The sequence below is a fragment of the Centruroides sculpturatus genome, unplaced genomic scaffold (genome assembly GCF_000671375.1).
Source record: "Centruroides sculpturatus isolate CEXI.00-Female unplaced genomic scaffold, Cexi_2.0 scaffold2485, whole genome shotgun sequence".
Classification (NCBI taxonomy): Eukaryota; Metazoa; Arthropoda; class Arachnida; order Scorpiones; family Buthidae; genus Centruroides; species Centruroides sculpturatus.
In genome coordinates, this window is record NW_019386684.1 from 4,059 (window position 1) to 18,498 (window position 14,440).

Here is a 14,440-nt window from a genome sequence, read left to right on the forward strand (position 1 = left end):
AAAAAAACGTTTTTGGTCACTCTGAGGGACTTTCATCAGTTTATCATACATGTATATTCTACAATCAAATGCATTTAATCAAATTCCAAATGAATTTCTAAGTTTATCCTAGTAAGCATACCTGCTGGAATAAGTATGGAAGGTGTCTGTGAGTTATAGCAAAATAGATATAATAAATATTATGAATGAATAATTTTGTATTTTATTAAAAGATAAACTCACCATTATTCACTTTAGAGTCACTACCAAAAGCATTTTTCTTCATTTCTACTACTTGCATATTACAGTTATCTATCTGATTCAGTGACATGCAAATTTTCCTTTCCATATTACTATTTTTTATTCCTTCACATTTAATAAATATATCATCTTCATCTTCCAAAGTTTTTAATTTTGATAAATCATCAGAAATTACTCTTTCAAATGTTGGCACTTTTTGACATAATCTTTTTTGACTAGAGAACATATTATCTTCAGAAGCAGAGCAAACTAGTCTTCCAGACTTTTGAGATCCCACACTCGTTATATTTTTCACAACAGTTTCTGTTGACATGCTGCGACGTGGTTTTTGGGAAATTTTAACCTGTGAATCTTTTACAACTCCTCCCTTTTTTTCTTTATCTTCTTCGATAATATCATTTTGACGTGCTTCTCGTTCAAGTTGTTCATCATGACTAATACTTCTTGGTCTAGTTTGATCATTGCTCCTTCTACTTGTTTTTCTTCCTCTTACAGACTTTGTTTTCCGTGGATAAGTAGAATATTTTTCATCTCCAGATTGTTCTTCATTATCTTTTTGTTTCTTCAATTTCTGAAAGATTTATATGAATTTAGATGAAAGCTTTTTATACAGAAGATATATTTTCCTTATACACTATTTTCCTTAATACTTTCCATTTTTAATAATATTAATTTTAAATAACATTAATTAGTAGTAAGTAATTCAGTTATGCCATAATTTATGTAAAAATTAAGCTGTAAAAATTGTTCTTATTCTATTTTTGTCAGGAGTACCTAAAGACTACAATGTGTTAATTATCAAAAGTATTTGTGAATAATATTTTTACAACGTGTAATTTTTGAGTAAATTTATTGTTTTTGCAAGATATTTTAATTTTCATATAACTAGAACATATTGGTGAATGCTCCTAACATTTTAATTATTAATTAACAAATAGCATTCAAAATATCAATTTTACTTCATAAACAACATATTCATCCAAAAAAATCAAACAGAAATAATGCATTTAGTCCTGATGAAAACTATATTTTTTTGTAATTTATTAACTGTCCTAAAGCAATGATTCCCAATTAGTGGTACGTGTACCCCTGGGGGTACGCAAAATTGCATGAAGGGGTATGTGCGGCAATCTAAAATTGGTCGATTTAAAATTTAAATGCATGAGATAAAGCAATCAAAAGAATAATGGGTGGACCATCAAAAATTTGGAAATTTACAACAAGATGTCAAATGCACAAATTCGTTTATTTATAACTAAAAATATTCTTGGAATTTCATCAAAAAAATGCATTTGTGACAATACCTAAATGAAATTCTTACGCAAGAAACAAAAATTGTACAATTAACACAAATTGTGTTAATTGTACAATTATCATTATCATCATGTCAACGAAGCGGCAATAAAATATTTACTACCATTTTGCACAACATACCTCTGCGAGAGCATATTTTCGGTCAATACAAACATGAAAACTAAACATCGTCACCAATTTCAACTCGAAGATGACTTGAGACTGAAGCTGACCAAAAAAGCAACCAGATTTTACAAAGTTGTGCAAAGAAAATTGTGCTCATTTGTCACATTAAAATTAAATAACCTTATGTTATTTTCATTATTATTAGAATTGTATTTTAAAGGTAATAAATGTAAAAAAAAACTTATCTATTTATCACTAGCTGTCTACCCACAGCTTCGCTCGCATTATATCAAATTTTCTTATGGAAGTAAGATATTTTCTCACAGTAAAATGTAGCCCATGTTCATCTCCAACATGTAAGCTATCTCTGTGCAAAATTTTATTAAAACCTGTTCAGTGGTTTAGACGTGAAAAGATAACAGACAGGCAGAATTCCCTTCAAATTTATAATATTAGTATGGATTAATATGAATTTCTGCTATAAGTGGTATGTGAGTTTGAGCTCTTTCTTGAAGTGGTATGCAGGAAAACTAATTGGAAACTACTGTCCTAAAGCTATCAAACAGATTTATTTTATATGGAACTTCTAACTTTATTCTAAAAACATTTAGCTTTAATTATATCATTTGCTCATTTGACATAATTTATCTAACAACTCCTGCTAAAAATCAATATAATTTCTCTATTTTGATCTTAGTTTTTCTTTTTAGTAGAGATGTAGTTTATATGCTAAGATTTATATTTGGATATTATTTGCCTGTTATTTATAAAACTTTTATTAAAAGTAATCTATTATTGTTTTATAACTTATACAAGAACTTTATAAAGTTCATTCTTTTGTAGCAATTATTTCCAATTTTTTTTTTTTTTTGAAGACAGCATCCCAACTGGCTTATTTTTGTGCATAACATCTTATACCCAATAATTTATTTAAACTTTAAAAACTCTATTGAATGTTGAATCTTGTAATATCTCTATAAGCTTATTGTGATACTCTGAATACTGCAAAACCATACTAAAAACAGTGGTTTTTAGTATGGTTTTATAATGTTTCTAGAATATATAATCTAAATAATGAACAAATATTTTTTTAAAAATATCAGAAATATAAGTAGATAACAAAGCATTATGCATTTTTTTTTATGTCATTAGCCTATCCTTCAAAATAATATTTCTGTTTAAAAATTAAATAATCAAATTTAAATTTACTGGTAAATTAAATTTTCAGTAGTATATCATAAAATCGATTTAGTCTATAATTCAGAATGTTTATTTTTTGTTTCATCAAAGAAATCGTAATTAAAAGAAATAGAAATATGTAATCTTAATGGTTGTATTGAATGTAATAAATATTATATTTAAATTAGAGGTATAATCCCAAAATTTATGAAATATTTCATATTCATTAAAGAGTCTACTAGTTATCTATTCAAACAACTAAATGCAATTCTAAAATGAATTAGAAAAAATTGGAGAAAAGGTACAAAAAAAGGAAAACAGGAACATTTTAAAGCTATACAATCAACTATTTTAAAAGACAAATGTCATCTCTATAGCAATGTAACACAAACAATAGGTTGTCAGGGAGTCACTCATTTTGAATTATTAATGTTCCACACATATTTGAAATAACAATGATTATTTCCTATTTTTTCCTCTTTCTTACAGAATCAATTATTTGAGATTAGGTTTACTATACTTTAGATTTGAAATAAGAAATGAAAAAGATTAAATGAAAATTGCTTGTTTTCTTGGAAAATTCTTGTGTTTTATAATCAAAAGAAAATTTAATTATTGATTCAAAAATAAATAAACATCTTAAAATCTTTTTATTACTTAAAAGAATATTTTTTTGTCATATTATTTTATTGTGAAAAGCAACATAAGTAAACTACTGTAAGACTAAATTTTGGATATTTTTTAAAATAATTGCAGTTCAAAGTTAATAAAAAAAATTGGAGAGAAAAATTATTATGTTAAAAATTTAAATTATTAATATGGATTAGTTATATTTCATAATATTAATATTCATTTAAAAACTTTATGGCTAAAAATAAAAATTTTTTCAAGGAACACATTTGTTACAAATAAAATACAAAAGACAAGATTAATTTGAATACTATAATTTAGCAAAAAATACATCTTAAAGAAGAAAACTGAGAATAATTTAATACTTTCATTACAATACTTGACCTCAAAAGTTTTTGAAATTTTTCAGTTTGTAAAATTCTTCTGAATAATTTCATTTACAATGCTTAATTAAAACTTACTCTTTGTAAACTAGACAAACGAGGTGGTGGTGCTGTTGGTTTCTCAAATTCAAAAACAATGACAGCAGCTGAAACAAAGATGAAAAACTAATTACACCTATATGATAATTTTTAAGAAAACAAATACATGCAAGTTTATATACGTAATTTTAAAATATTATTTAGGATTTTTTTTATATTTATTGATATTTGCAATTTTATCTAAATAAAATTATTCATAGCAACTGCAAATAAAATATTTAATCTGAAATATTAAATATTTAACTATATAATAAAATATATAGTAATCACTTAGTACACTAATTTTTATATTTTGAAATACAAGAATATTTTATAAATTTTCATAAAATTGTTACATTTAATAAGAGTTACAAATAGATTTATTTAAATTCACAGATGGAATATTCTAAATTTTTACACTAATAATTAAAGCCCTCAAGGATGTGTAGCATTAACCCTCAGAATCACATTTCTGAGGTAATTGAGTTTAGATGTTTGAAAAAATCCTAAAACGAAAAATTCCAAAATGATGAGGTGACAGCCACATCTACAGGTAATGTTCAAAGAGCAAAAATATTAACACACTCTTATTCATATGATTTTAGGATTTCTTCAAACATTCTTACTCAATTACCTCATTAACACAATTCTGACAGTTAGCACTATACTTCCTGAGGGCTTCAATTATTAACTGGTCAAGTAATAATTTGGTTACTAATTGTGAAGATGGTTATTAATGGGCTAGCAAATGCAACAAGTGATTCAGGAATTATCTATTTATTTCAAAATAAAAATTAATAAAAGCTATACACAGCTTTAGGGGTTGCTCTGAAAAATTTTAAAATATTGCCAACCATTTTGCCAGTTTAAAATTTTTTTTGCCATTTCAAATTTTTTATCGCTACCAGTTTTACTAATTAATGAAGGTGCTGGTAAACTTATCAGTTTGGTATGTGGAAAATTAAAATAACATGTTAAGCTGTAACTTAAAATGTGAGGGCCAGGCGTTCAAGTCACTGATTTGAATGAAACTTGAACATGAACATGTAGCCTTAAACACAAACATCTCTTTGTCCAAATAATAGATATTTGAACTGGTGACCCAAATGCCTGGTCCTCTACTTGTTAGCAATAGGAATCATTTTTGAATAATTTTTTAATGAATAATTCCAAATGATACATTTGATCACAATGTTTAAATATGTTCTGTCATATCAAAATTTTTGTTTTAGTCTATTGAAAAAGATCAAAGTGAAAAAAAGTCATCCCAAAAAACATCCCCAAATTTTCTGTCAGTCAATAAAAAACATCCCCAATTTGGAAAATGCTGGGTAACATTGCATGAAAACTGTCTTTAGTTTTCAATATCACTTCCTACTCTTCTGCTTGAACTTGCCACATGACATCATGAAATTGCATGGCACATTATCACATGGGATATGAAATTGCATGGCATCTTATCACATGGGAGCTAGACATTCTGCTGTTTTTCCTGAAGTGTGCTTTGTGATTCAATTTCATGCTGAATGTCAAAATAAGCAGACTTAGAATTTTTATCGCCACTTACTATTTCCAGTATTATATTTTTATTGCCACTTTATTTAATAAAAATATCACCAAGTGGTGACTTTGGCACTATGCAGTGCGCAACTCCTGTAGCTTATTTCAACTATTTCTGTTAATCAAAATTTAATAATTTGATATTTATTTTTTAAATAATTATTATTATGCATAAAGATAATTTATAATTATCTTTATATAAATCATAATGATAATTTTAAATTAAAAGATTAAATTATCATATTAATCATAAAGATAATTTATAATTATCTTTATAAACTTAAAACTAATATTTAAAAAAAATTAATTGTTGAATTTTTTTAAAAAATGAATATATAATTTTCTTTAAATACTGATAAATTAAACTGCTTAAATTTTTTGTAGTAATAATAATTGAACTGATATATTTATTGAATGAACTCACCATCTTTTATTCGTTTTTGTACTTCTGGAGTTAATAAGGCCCAACTTTTACAATGTACCACATGATTAGCATTATGTATTAAAAATCTTTCACACTGCCTTTGAATCCTATGTAATAAGTCTATAAAATTCTGTTGGAAATTTAATGAATCAAACAGATGATTGTACTTTAGAAGATATACAAGAATTTTTATAAATAAATAATTCAATCTAAATCTTACTTGTGTCCACCTTCCTGATTCTTGACTGTTTTCAGATTCAGCAGCAGGAAGTATTTCACTTATCTTCACATAAGATTTGCAAGCAATATCAGGACTTAAAATTTCTACTGCAGATAAAATACTATCTTCAAGTGAGGTTACATTCCAGCTTTGACCCTTTTATAATTTAAAATCGTATTTAAAAATTTCTTGCCATAATAAAAGTGATATTTATATTTTTATAAAAGTTTATTAAATTCAATATCAATAGATGTAATGTCAATAATATATCAAATGACAAAATAACAATGTTATTTTCCATAAATTTTTAGTTATTCTAAATTACAGTGAAAATATTTTACTGGTAAATCATTTATTTTACATTGTTTATAAATGATTTTTCTTTGTAAAAAACTTTGATACATTAATCTTCCAATAATTCTGGCTTCTGATTATTTCATTATTTATCAAAACTTTTGTAAGCATTCTCTGTATATAAAAAGAATTTGTATATATTAATTTACTGTGTGTGTGTGTGTATAATATTGTTATTGATGGATAATTTAACTAGGTATTTTTCTCACATTACTTTGGGCTTGATTGATATTCTAAAAATTATAATAAAAAAAAACAGAATAAACAATAAATTTACTATTTAGATTAGATACTGAAATATTTAACCTGCTGCTAGTCAAATTGCCAAAAGTTTATAATTTAAATTTGGCAAAAAATTTTTCATATTGTTTTGCTAAAAGATGATAATCTATTTCTCAAGAACTATGCATTTCAGTATGTAACTTTCCAGCACTCTTATTTTGCCATAAACCCAATTTGGTGACAAAATAATATACCATGCTTAATTAATACTCAACATTCAAAGCAGAGATGTGTACCAATTAAAGCCTTGATTCTACTTGCACATTTCCAATAGTAGCAGCAAGCAGTCGCAATGGTTACTATGGAAACAATCCAACAAGGCAGCTCTCTAACTGTTCACTGTGTCTCTAAGGAAAATTCCAATGTGCTGAATATTGCCACTGCCACTAAGACTCACCACTTTTGATAGCCAATAAAATGATAGCATATATCTGACATCAGAACAATAGATCTAGGGTCAATGTGGGTAAATATGAGACACTTTTCAAAACTTTTGTAACAGCATTTGTTAGGATCAATATTTTCCAAAGAGAAATGCACAACAAGGTCTACAGATGGTGTTAAAATCTAATGGAGTATCTAATGGAGTTTTTTTCTGTAGGTAGAGAAATGTTGAGCAAAAGATTTTTTTCGCTGTCTCATATTTTACCTTTTGAAGGTAAAATATTATATACACCCAGACACCGAGACACCCATTATATCACCATAAGGACTTGCCTATACCAACAGGGAGGTTAATAATGAGGTACTACAGGTTAAATGTAAGGCATTTTTGTATAAAACATTGCTCCATGATATTTAGAAGTAAGTAGATAAGATTAAATATTTATCCGTTTTGAAAAGTGTCTCATATTTACCCACATTGACCCTACTTTTTAGTTTTTCTCTGATAATTGTTTGGTATCTTTATTATTCCATTCAAAGCTCACACCTATAAGAACAAAGAAATATTTTTACTATGGTAAAGCACAACTAAAGTAAAGTTTCATGGAAAGTAATGACTAGTGAATAAAATTTGGTGTGTCTCATTTTTTATCTCATTTTGAAATGCACAAAACTCAGACAAATGATGATATATGCAATAAAAACAACTAGTAGCTGAAAGCTGTGTTTATATACTACATACAAATTTCTAATTAAATATTCATGTCTTTTGCAGACTATACAGAGCAAAAGTTAGTTGAACTGACAGAAAGTTTTTGCACCTATTTTTGTAGTGTTTCTTAAAAATTAAAAAGACTCAATGAAACCATAGTCATTTTCATTCAGAAAAGTTATATGTTAAAAAGCACTAAATAAACTTTATTTTGAAATTAGAATATAGAAAAAATATATTTCGGACTATACATATAATTGAGTCCATCTTCATTTGTCCCTTCACACGTTTTGCAGAGGCAATAACAAATTTATGGCGATACCGACCTTTTATTGGAGGCTACATGTTCGCCATCCAATGTAAATGAGTTAAAAAGTCCTCTAGTGGTGGCCAGCACTATTATTAAATAAATAAATACATTAAAAAATTTGCCAGGACAAATTCACATATAACATATAAACTTTATTTTGTATTAGTACATGACAGATCAGACATAGATTAAGTCAAATTTCACAACTGTCTCATATTTACCCAAATCGACCCTATTCCATGCTTGGAAGTGTAACATTGCATCTACCGTTACTGGCCAATGTGTTGGTGTTTCCAATTGGTTTGTTTTGCATAGCTACCAACAATACCACTTTTGATGAAATAATGTATTCCATCTATGCTCCAAATATTTGCTGCTATCACTCATCACTGCCACTGGAACAGGAAAGTGAATCAAGGCTTAAAAGTTATCAGTGGTGGTAGAAATTTTATCAGCAGCACACACCAGCTTGACAGGCTATGAGCATCAACATTTCCAAGTTTAAAAATACTAAATTTTTAAAAAGTAATAAACTCTAAAATAATAATAATGCATAATCAAACAACTGCTTTTCCCATATAACAATCTTAGATAATATTTATATTTTTAAAATTACCAGAAAAGTTTAAAATCAAACTTAAGTTTATGACTTTATTTTAGACTTTCTTTCAAAATGTATATACTGTTGTAAAATTTAAAACAAAAACAGTGTTTAACTCTAATGACAGCTTTTCTAGAAGTGGAAAGATTTGGACTCTATTGTAGATAATGATAAACAAGTGCTAGTGTCAGAAAGAAAGATGAAGGATGAAAATAATAGTAAATGCAAAGGCTGCATAAGTCAGATATACCTCCTAATCCTCAGAGGCTCATTGAGCATAAAGATAACCAAATATCAATCCCAGCTTTTTAAAGGTAAAGATAACATTAAAAAAAAAAAAATGCTACAATTTTGTTTTCCTACACACAACTTTTCAGCATAGAAGTAGATTGGCAGGTAGCCAAACTCATCCAAACTGTTTCTCACAACTTCTACCTAGAGAGGTGCAAAATTCATAACTACTCTGTTATCAACACATGCATAAATAGCAAGGACAAGGATTCCCTGCTCCCACCTGGTAATATCTCCTCACTCTTTCACATTAACTGGCACTATCATAGCCTGTTTACTTTATTGGAGATAATGATAAGATATATTGAATTGGTTTCCTAAATATATTTTATATTTAGGAGACCAATTCTATTATTGGCAATATATATTGTTGATGTAATCAGCATGGTTTTTTGGAAACAACAGATATGCCTGGTTAATGTCATTTGTTGCTCAACAGAGTTACCAGTTACACTATTATTATTAGGTTCTAATGTAATTTTAAATGACACCTAATAGAATAAATTTATTTTTTATCAGCAATTATTTATTGTGACATTGTCACAATGCCGGGGTGCAATGTTTAATCATATTTTTAATTTATTTAATTTAAAATATATGCTCTCCACCTCAGATTAGTAGTGGCTTGCTCTTGTATATCATACTTTTCCTTTAACAATAGAGTCAAGCTGGTGATCTATTAATTAACTGCTTTCAGAGAAAAAGTTTTGAATTGAAATAACATGATTTCCAGTTTGCATTGGAAGTTCAAATATAGTTAATCAGGGCTTCCTGCAACTAAGGTTTCCATATCTGCTATAGAATTTTATCTATCTAACACCATTCTCAAAATTAAGGAAAGACAGATGAATGGATGACAGTGGAAATTTATAGGTCAACAATTTTTTCAAATTGCACCCCAATAATCCATAATTTTAACAAAAGATTGGTCCTCCTCAAAAAAAAAAATTTGACTTTAGTTGGAATTCTGTTGTTGGCATCAGAAGAAAAAGTACAGAGAACTACAGTGAAATACAATGGAACCTCGCTTAATGAGCACCTCACACAACAAGTAATTCGTAAAACAAATTGTAAAAAAATGACTTGCTTAATGAGTGACATTCACATAACAAGTGATGAGGAGAGGGGAAGTCCTGGCTTTTGCACATGCTCCATCAGTTTGTACTTAGCACTTGTTCCACTAGCATCTTAGTGTCATTTGTGATCACACATTTTTCCAAATTTGTGTTCAGACATATTACATATAAACATCAACAACCATAGCCCGTTATATAATAAACACGCCAAACGATATACCAAATTAAAATATAAATTTTCGTCTACAAGTACGTATCTTCTAATATCAGGACTTATTATACTGGGCTTTACAGATAATGCTACAGAGTTTCATAGAAAACAATTTTTTATTTCATTTAATATACATTTTATTTTAGATATACCAAATTCTTGGGCTATGTAAAGGCTATAATTGAATATTAGAAATTAATTAATTTGACTAGAGGTGGGCAGTTATGCTGCCATCTTGTATTAAATTTAATGACCAATTCCAAATTAAATTTTAGAAATGTCTATACTAAANAATATTTCATATTCATTAAAGAGTCTACTAGTTATCTATTCAAACAACTAAATGCAATTCTAAAATGAATTAGAAAAAATTGGAGAAAAGGTACAAAAAAAGGAAAACAGGAACATTTTAAAGCTATACAATCAACTATTTTAAAAGACAAATGTCATCTCTATAGCAATGTAACACAAACAATAGGTTGTCAGGGAGTCACTCATTTTGAATTATTAATGTTCCACACATATTTGAAATAACAATGATTATTTCCTATTTTTTCCTCTTTCTTACAGAATCAATTATTTGAGATTAGGTTTACTATACTTTAGATTTGAAATAAGAAATGAAAAAGATTAAATGAAAATTGCTTGTTTTCTTGGAAAATTCTTGTGTTTTATAATCAAAAGAAAATTTAATTATTGATTCAAAAATAAATAAACATCTTAAAATCTTTTTATTACTTAAAAGAATATTTTTTTGTCATATTATTTTATTGTGAAAAGCAACATAAGTAAACTACTGTAAGACTAAATTTTGGATATTTTTTAAAATAATTGCAGTTCAAAGTTAATAAAAAAAATTGGAGAGAAAAATTATTATGTTAAAAATTTAAATTATTAATATGGATTAGTTATATTTCATAATATTAATATTCATTTAAAAACTTTATGGCTAAAAATAAAAATTTTTTCAAGGAACACATTTGTTACAAATAAAATACAAAAGACAAGATTAATTTGAATACTATAATTTAGCAAAAAATACATCTTAAAGAAGAAAACTGAGAATAATTTAATACTTTCATTACAATACTTGACCTCAAAAGTTTTTGAAATTTTTCAGTTTGTAAAATTCTTCTGAATAATTTCATTTACAATGCTTAATTAAAACTTACTCTTTGTAAACTAGACAAACGAGGTGGTGGTGCTGTTGGTTTCTCAAATTCAAAAACAATGACAGCAGCTGAAACAAAGATGAAAAACTAATTACACCTATATGATAATTTTTAAGAAAACAAATACATGCAAGTTTATATACGTAATTTTAAAATATTATTTAGGATTTTTTTTATATTTATTGATATTTGCAATTTTATCTAAATAAAATTATTCATAGCAACTGCAAATAAAATATTTAATCTGAAATATTAAATATTTAACTATATAATAAAATATATAGTAATCACTTAGTACACTAATTTTTATATTTTGAAATACAAGAATATTTTATAAATTTTCATAAAATTGTTACATTTAATAAGAGTTACAAATAGATTTATTTAAATTCACAGATGGAATATTCTAAATTTTTACACTAATAATTAAAGCCCTCAAGGATGTGTAGCATTAACCCTCAGAATCACATTTCTGAGGTAATTGAGTTTAGATGTTTGAAAAAATCCTAAAACGAAAAATTCCAAAATGATGAGGTGACAGCCACATCTACAGGTAATGTTCAAAGAGCAAAAATATTAACACACTCTTATTCATATGATTTTAGGATTTCTTCAAACATTCTTACTCAATTACCTCATTAACACAATTCTGACAGTTAGCACTATACTTCCTGAGGGCTTCAATTATTAACTGGTCAAGTAATAATTTGGTTACTAATTGTGAAGATGGTTATTAATGGGCTAGCAAATGCAACAAGTGATTCAGGAATTATCTATTTATTTCAAAATAAAAATTAATAAAAGCTATACACAGCTTTAGGGGTTGCTCTGAAAAATTTTAAAATATTGCCAACCATTTTGCCAGTTTAAAATTTTTTTTGCCATTTCAAATTTTTTATCGCTACCAGTTTTACTAATTAATGAAGGTGCTGGTAAACTTATCAGTTTGGTATGTGGAAAATTAAAATAACATGTTAAGCTGTAACTTAAAATGTGAGGGCCAGGCGTTCAAGTCACTGATTTGAATGAAACTTGAACATGAACATGTAGCCTTAAACACAAACATCTCTTTGTCCAAATAATAGATATTTGAACTGGTGACCCAAATGCCTGGTCCTCTACTTGTTAGCAATAGGAATCATTTTTGAATAATTTTTTAATGAATAATTCCAAATGATACATTTGATCACAATGTTTAAATATGTTCTGTCATATCAAAATTTTTGTTTTAGTCTATTGAAAAAGATCAAAGTGAAAAAAAGTCATCCCAAAAAACATCCCCAAATTTTCTGTCAGTCAATAAAAAACATCCCCAATTTGGAAAATGCTGGGTAACATTGCATGAAAACTGTCTTTAGTTTTCAATATCACTTCCTACTCTTCTGCTTGAACTTGCCACATGACATCATGAAATTGCATGGCACATTATCACATGGGATATGAAATTGCATGGCATCTTATCACATGGGAGCTAGACATTCTGCTGTTTTTCCTGAAGTGTGCTTTGTGATTCAATTTCATGCTGAATGTCAAAATAAGCAGACTTAGAATTTTTATCGCCACTTACTATTTCCAGTATTATATTTTTATTGCCACTTTATTTAATAAAAATATCACCAAGTGGTGACTTTGGCACTATGCAGTGCGCAACTCCTGTAGCTTATTTCAACTATTTCTGTTAATCAAAATTTAATAATTTGATATTTATTTTTTAAATAATTATTATTATGCATAAAGATAATTTATAATTATCTTTATATAAATCATAATGATAATTTTAAATTAAAAGATTAAATTATCATATTAATCATAAAGATAATTTATAATTATCTTTATAAACTTAAAACTAATATTTAAAAAAAATTAATTGTTGAATTTTTTTAAAAAATGAATATATAATTTTCTTTAAATACTGATAAATTAAACTGCTTAAATTTTTTGTAGTAATAATAATTGAACTGATATATTTATTGAATGAACTCACCATCTTTTATTCGTTTTTGTACTTCTGGAGTTAATAAGGCCCAACTTTTACAATGTACCACATGATTAGCATTATGTATTAAAAATCTTTCACACTGCCTTTGAATCCTATGTAATAAGTCTATAAAATTCTGTTGGAAATTTAATGAATCAAACAGATGATTGTACTTTAGAAGATATACAAGAATTTTTATAAATAAATAATTCAATCTAAATCTTACTTGTGTCCACCTTCCTGATTCTTGACTGTTTTCAGATTCAGCAGCAGGAAGTATTTCACTTATCTTCACATAAGATTTGCAAGCAATATCAGGACTTAAAATTTCTACTGCAGATAAAATACTATCTTCAAGTGAGGTTACATTCCAGCTTTGACCCTTTTATAATTTAAAATCGTATTTAAAAATTTCTTGCCATAATAAAAGTGATATTTATATTTTTATAAAAGTTTATTAAATTCAATATCAATAGATGTAATGTCAATAATATATCAAATGACAAAATAACAATGTTATTTTCCATAAATTTTTAGTTATTCTAAATTACAGTGAAAATATTTTACTGGTAAATCATTTATTTTACATTGTTTATAAATGATTTTTCTTTGTAAAAAACTTTGATACATTAATCTTCCAATAATTCTGGCTTCTGATTATTTCATTATTTATCAAAACTTTTGTAAGCATTCTCTGTATATAAAAAGAATTTGTATATATTAATTTACTGTGTGTGTGTGTGTATAATATTGTTATTGATGGATAATTTAACTAGGTATTTTTCTCACATTACTTTGGGCTTGATTGATATTCTAAAAATTATAATAAAAAAAAACAGAATAAACAATAAATTTACTATTTAGATTAGATACTGAAATATTTAACCTGCTGCTAGTCAAATTGCCAAAAGTTTATAATTTAAATTTGGCAAAAAA

General features: G+C 26.7%; 1 long non-coding RNA gene across 1 annotated transcript; it reads right to left on the reverse strand.

Annotated features, from left to right (window-relative positions):
- Positions 1 to 11,525: 11,525 nt before the first annotated feature.
- LOC111615557 lies at positions 11,526 to 13,888 on the reverse strand. Its single transcript, XR_002755093.1, has 3 exons — positions 13,731 to 13,888; positions 13,511 to 13,640; positions 11,526 to 11,594 (listed from the first exon to the last, which is right to left on the reverse strand). It is a non-coding gene; the product is annotated as an uncharacterized LOC111615557 (long non-coding RNA).
- Between the last annotated feature and the right edge of the window lie 552 nt (positions 13,889 to 14,440).